Source organism: Etheostoma spectabile, chromosome 8 (genome assembly GCF_008692095.1).
Source record: "Etheostoma spectabile isolate EspeVRDwgs_2016 chromosome 8, UIUC_Espe_1.0, whole genome shotgun sequence".
NCBI classification, from domain to species: Eukaryota; Metazoa; Chordata; class Actinopteri; order Perciformes; family Percidae; genus Etheostoma; species Etheostoma spectabile.
In genome coordinates, this window is record NC_045740.1 from 1,535,101 (window position 1) to 1,541,498 (window position 6,398).

Sequence of the window (6,398 nt, forward strand, 5' to 3'; positions counted from 1 at the left end):
CTACACCCTCCCACCCTCCTCTTCTCTCCTTGGGCATCATTCAAGCAGTTTTGACCTTTGACCTTGTGCCCTTGTTGACTCAAGAGACCATGAGAAGCCACGAAGAGCTCCTCGTGCCTCTGGACAGAATTAGAGCTTCTAGTAAGTCTGTGTGTGCGTGTGAGCGTGCATGTGTGTGTGTGTGTGTGTGTGTGTGTGTGTGTGCAAAAGTGATGCAAAGCAATACAAATTAGGTCAGAAGTTTGCTAAATTAAGGTCCAGTGCTCAGGGAGTGCCTAAGAAAAGAACAAAAAACGTATTTGGGGGAACATAACAAGTACAACTAGCAAAATAATTTACAAAAGTAGGTGACATTTTTATATCAAAAACAGCAGAGCTGTACATTTTTAGTTTATTTACAAAAACAAACAAAGAAATGTGAAGTCAGCTACATACAATAGGTTAAAAAAAGTGTGCAGGAGAGGAAGGAAGCCAAAGAGATTTACTTAGAGTCCTCCCCTGAACAAAGATAAACAACTAAAAATGCTATAATTACTCTACAAAAATATGTAAACACATACATGTAAATACAAGCAATATAATAGAAGTGGACCACTATATCTGTTAAAAAATGGATGCCTTGATGTGTGACGAACTGGCAAATGGAAAGTGAACCGTAAACTGTGGTAAATAGTAACTTCTTACAGTGTTGAGATAACAACTTTTGGATGGATATTAAGTTAAATGGATCTGGTCTGATCGAAGAATCAGTTTAATTTTTGGTAAAGCATGTTGATTGCCAAAAACAATAAGCCTATGCAACTCTTCAAGCAGATAGAGGATACATTTTGTTCTCTGGCTCTGTGCTGCTGAAAATACAGAATTGTAGGATAAATAACACATGCAGTGAAGAGTAGGTGGGATTACAGAGGAGAAATCAGGAAAGAAGGCTAGGGATTTCTAATTTGTCCATTCACATTTTCATTAAAAGGACAATTGCTACATTTTTTTCATTTAACATAGGAGATGACAAAGTCATCTCATTTGGTTTACTTTTCAACTGCATTTGTTTGACTTCATATAGTGTTGTGTTCAACAGCAGCAACAACAACAGTGTTATGTTTCCAGGTCAGGAGTCCAATCTTATTTACAAAGTGCTTACAGACACAGTCAGACAAAAGCTGAGATATGGTTAGAGGGGTTGATTGCCGAAACAATTCCTGATCATTTTGATGACTTATCAAACCTCAGATTTTTTAGTGTGTCAAGAACATGTTATGTCATGTCAAGGAGAAACAGAAACTCATCTGATTTGGGTCAATATTTGATGCCATATATATACACACACACGCACAGGCAGATGTCACTTCATCAACATGTACTCACACCTAAATGCAATGGTTACAGTTTTTAACACGTGGTTGATATTTTGACAGTTGCAGTTTGGTTAGGTTTAGGCAAAAAACTACTTCAGTTCTGTAAGCAAGGTTCAAACAGTAATTTTGAAATGAATGGATTCAGATTAAAAGATGACATGAAAGGATAAAGGGCAAGGAGAGCAAATGACGGAGTGACGAGAGGAGAGAAGATTGGAGCAGAGGTGATAAGAAAATAACAGTCAGCTGTAAACTGTGTAAACGTCTTCTACCAAGTTACAAGTTAACCATGGCCATCAACAATGGTATGTATATGACCTAAAAAGCTAAAAGAATGATGCCATTTTCATGGGCAAAATGAAAAAGGAGACAAATAAACTCATTTTAGAAAACATGAAAGTACAAAAGTGTTACAAGACAGATAAAAACATGCACACTGTGACGTGTCTGTCTCACACACTCGCTTACTCATGTCAATGGCTTTGACCACACACAGAAAGTAGGCGCCTCTCAGGGCAAACACACATAATTGTCCAAAGCCTCTCGCTCCTCAATTTGAAAGTCCACTGAATAATCTTGATCTCCTCGGTTCACGAAAGACGCATGAGAGCCAGTCACATGATGTCATCCGGGTCAGAGGGGAGGATTGTGATGCCTACACAGCTAGACTGCCTGTGGTCTACGAACAAACCCAAACTGTATTTGTCATGACCTTCTGGGCCAGTTACAGGACTGTAGAGAAACAAAGACACTGAAGCCAAAACACAGACTGGACTGCATTTTCTACTCAACTGTCAAGTTAAGATTCTTTACTGAGTTTATTAAGAAAAAAAATGTCCTAGCCACTTTTCATCTGTAATGAAGCAGAACCAACTTCCATTAGTTGATAAATGTGTTTCCATCAGTATCAGTAACATCTTTGTAGCTACTTTTGTCTCAACTGAAAGTGAAACTGATTAAACTGTTGCTCTTCTAATATTATGCACATTATTTTGTGTCAAAACACTTAGGTAGAAGCCTCACTGTGCTTGTCGTAGCAATTGTTATCACTTTTATTGTGCATGTGCCTGTTGACAGAGAGAGGCCGCAAACAAAATGCAATAAAGCAATGAAGAACAAGGAACGAGCAGAGAAACTAAAGAACAGGGAGAAACACTAAGAAAAAAGTGTTACGCAAAGAGAAAGACAGAAGCAAAAAAGAAAAGAAAGAAAGAATCTCTACTCTTAAAATGTCAGCATCTGAAACTAAGACATTTTGCAGCTAAATCCATTTATTCACCTTGTGGAATTAATTAGGGGATTTGCCTGCCGGGGCCAAGTACATCTGTGACACGCAAATTTACATTGTTAACGAAACAGAAAACTGTCTTGACAGTGCTGTCTTTTGATGGAACAGAGAGCTGGAGAGTCCAAAATACAGGAAGCTAATAATAATTATAATAACAATCCGTTTTATTTTAGGGCGTCTTTCAGAATACCCATGGTAGCCAATGCATTCAAAAACATTAACAATACAGGTAAAAACATATTTATGAACGTAATTGTTCTAAAATCTCTAAAGAAATAAAAAATAACTGTGAACCATGAACCATGAGACCTAATTTGGAAAGTAGTCACTATGTCACCAAACTTCTTTTTTCTATTTAATGTAGTGCTGTGTTGTGAACAACAAAGAGAAACTGAGACACATAGACAAAAAGGTGTTTTAAAAGGACAGTTAAAAAATTGCACAGCATTGATAAGACTGGATGAAAAAATCAAATGAAGAAGAGAACTGTTGAGAAATGTGAGAGAGATCGAGCGAGAGAAAGAGAGAGAGAGAGAGAGAGAGAGAGAGAGAGAGAGAGAGAGAAGGCAGAGATATAGAAGGAGAAGGGTGTGTCCCAGCTCTCTCCTCACACAAAGTGCTATTGTCCTCTGAGCCCTGCACACGTCAACAATGGGTTTGAGTGGCAGACGGCTCCCAAAACACCTCAGGGTCCGCAATAGCGCCTTTGTCTGCTCAGCTCACATTGTGGTGGACAAAGAGTGCGCTGCAACTGGCAGTGTGGGGGGAGGCTACTTTGAAAGTATAGTTTTACAAGCACCCACTTCACAGTAGAAGAAGTCGGTCAAGCAGAAAAATTGGCCAAAAGTTACAGTGATTGGGTTGTTAGATAACACACTGAGATGTGGGGAAGATGACTGAGAGTATAGTATATTTATTATAGACACTGAAATTTGAAATTCAGAGCTCAACGCCTAAAAAGTTTGTACATGTGGACTAGACTATTTAAAATGTTTACATGCAACTTTTGATGTGAAAAGGTCTGTTTGTTTCCTCTCAAATGTATACTGCTGGACCTAATACAGCAACACGTGAATGATAATCTAAAATTGATTTAATTAATAAAGATAATAACAATACATTTTATTTTCACTAAAAGGTGAAATTTCATATTTTGGATAATAAGTCAGGTATCACTTTACAAGTGTTTTCATGTAGCACAAGAGTAAACAATCTACTTGTTTTATTGTTATTATTGAAGGATATTTTCATTATCAAACTCTGTGTATTTATTCAGCAAAAATATATTTTATATGAAATGAAAGGCAGGGAATGTTCAGCTGTTTCCCCATAACCTACTGTGACAGCTACCTGCCAAAAACTACAGTCTGCATAAGGAGCGCTGTCTGCATGCAGACAATTTATCAGTGACTTGATGAGACTTGACTTTCAAAGAGCAGCTTTATAAAAGCTCTGCAGAGTTCAAAAATGAAGCAACATTTACTTTATTGTCAGTAGCTCAAGTCTACATATAAGACAAGACGTTATAGGTGGGATATAACAGGGCCGAATGAATGCAATATCAAGAAGAACATCAATTTTAAATTTGATAGTAATGAGAAAGGACTGTTTTAAAATCCATACTAAGACATGTCTTAAGTAGGAGATGAACCCACTACTAAAAAGGTACAGTATGGATGACTGAATAAAGCTTAGATAGTTTCAGATACAGTACCTGAGATTTGTCTGCAGATAAAGATGTCATGGACTGGTCACAGACCATGACAACCTTTGAAATGATATAATTGAATGCCATGGACGCTCTCAATCAGAAAGGTGCATCTTGACAAACCTGATCATCACAAGTAAGGACAGCATGTCCAACCACAATGAATGTGTTTAGTGTTGCACCATAATTCAGACGGAAATCATTACAATATATTGCTTTTTTTTAAGTATTGATTTCTAGTTGTTTTTGATAATCTTCTATGTCCCATTCCAGTGCTATTGTGCTACGTGATTACAATATTTTTTAGCAGCTAACCATGTGATTTCCTGTGAGGTCACTGGGATGCCAGATGACTTGCTCAGAGTCATGGTTTAAGGATTTAGCATAATGCATGTCAGGAACGCCCCAGAGTGTAGTCACCCTCAGAGAGAAGGGTGTCAGACCTGTGAGGGTACAAATTTGTAGCAACCATCTGTTAAAGACTGTGGATTTTTGTTCAGATAGTGTAGGAGTGAATCACATCCCTAACACTCTCACAGTTTCACACAGTGACACTACGTGCATGAGTGAAACCACCAAAAGGATGCATGCGTTTGGTTTCTTGGTTACTCCAGAGCTCGTCTTTTGATAGCAGTCACTAAACCATGACACAGCTGGCCTAAGAAATCCACTATCCCCACTATCCTCATTCCCCCCTCCTCCGTTTCACTCAACTCCCTGATCCGGTGGACTCCGCCTGGTCAAAGTCCCCCCATCAGATGTGGCCCAGCCGAGTGTGGTGAAGCTTGCCTGGTTTAACGCAGCGGGGACCAACGTAGGCTATTGTGCATGATCTTGCAGCGCAGCAGGTAGTCGGCAGAAGCCGCATGGCGGGAGCCTTTGAAGAGGAGTCACAGGGGCCAAGTTTGTGCGGATAGTTGGGGTGTAGAGCAGAAAAGGAGAAAGCAGGGGGCTTGACGGGGAGCCCCCAAAGCAGCAGTTTAATAAAGATATTTAATACCTCAGAGAGGCCCCGCTTTGACTCTTTGAACGAACATGGGAATGAAAAGAAGGGGGCCAGACAGCTGATTGTACACCCCAAACCAAGAGAAGAGGGGAGGAAAAAGAGGAGGGGAGAAGAAGCAAAGAATGAGGGGGCAATGGGACACAGTGACTGTAGTGTACAGGGTGAAGGTGAAAAAGAAAACACCAGAAGAGACTCAGGATTCAAACATGGAGGGCATTAACATGCACTGGGTTACTCAGAGAAATCCGATTACGTAAGATTTGTTTTACATGCACTGTTGTTACCTGGTTACCATACATCCATGTATGTATGCAGCAGGACATCAGATTGATCTCCAATTCTGATTGATTTTAAAACGCAGCTTCTTTTCTTATAGCGTCTCATGATTTAAAAAATTGTAATTTATTTAGAGGTGTGAACTACTAATTAGACTTAGAGAGGTAACTTTGTTTTAGTATACATTTTAGTTAGTCTTTGGATGTAATTATTACAAATACAAAGATGTATTGACATGTGTAATGCCTTCTCCTTTGCCCCCACTGTTCTGCTGTCTCAGCAATGTTGCAACAGCAATGTTGACTGAAATCCTTTGTAAAAACCTGATTTAAATCCTAGTTACGCACATACACGACAAAGAAATCCAGCTGGGGGTAAAGTATTTATCTAATCCCCTAACCGCAGTTATGGACACCAGTTTTCTCGTTTACATGACAATTAAGAAATCAGCTACCTTGAGAAGAGCACCTAAATGTGCTGATGGCAACTTGTATTTGGCTGCACCAGATCAGACATCATCACACATTGGTTTGTGTGCAAAGTCTTTTCACAAATATGTGACTACAGCCTCAGCTAAGTTGTCATGCATAAATATCTTCCAAGTGAGCTAAGTTTAGCCTTTTTCAACTGTCATCTCTTGCGATTGTTGCGAAGTTCTTTGTGAATGAAAAGCCAAAAAAACAAACAGCAATCCTCCCACCTCTGAGCTCTCAGTCAAACTAATCTATTGAGTTGTCAAACTGTCCCATCAACTTTATAGATTAA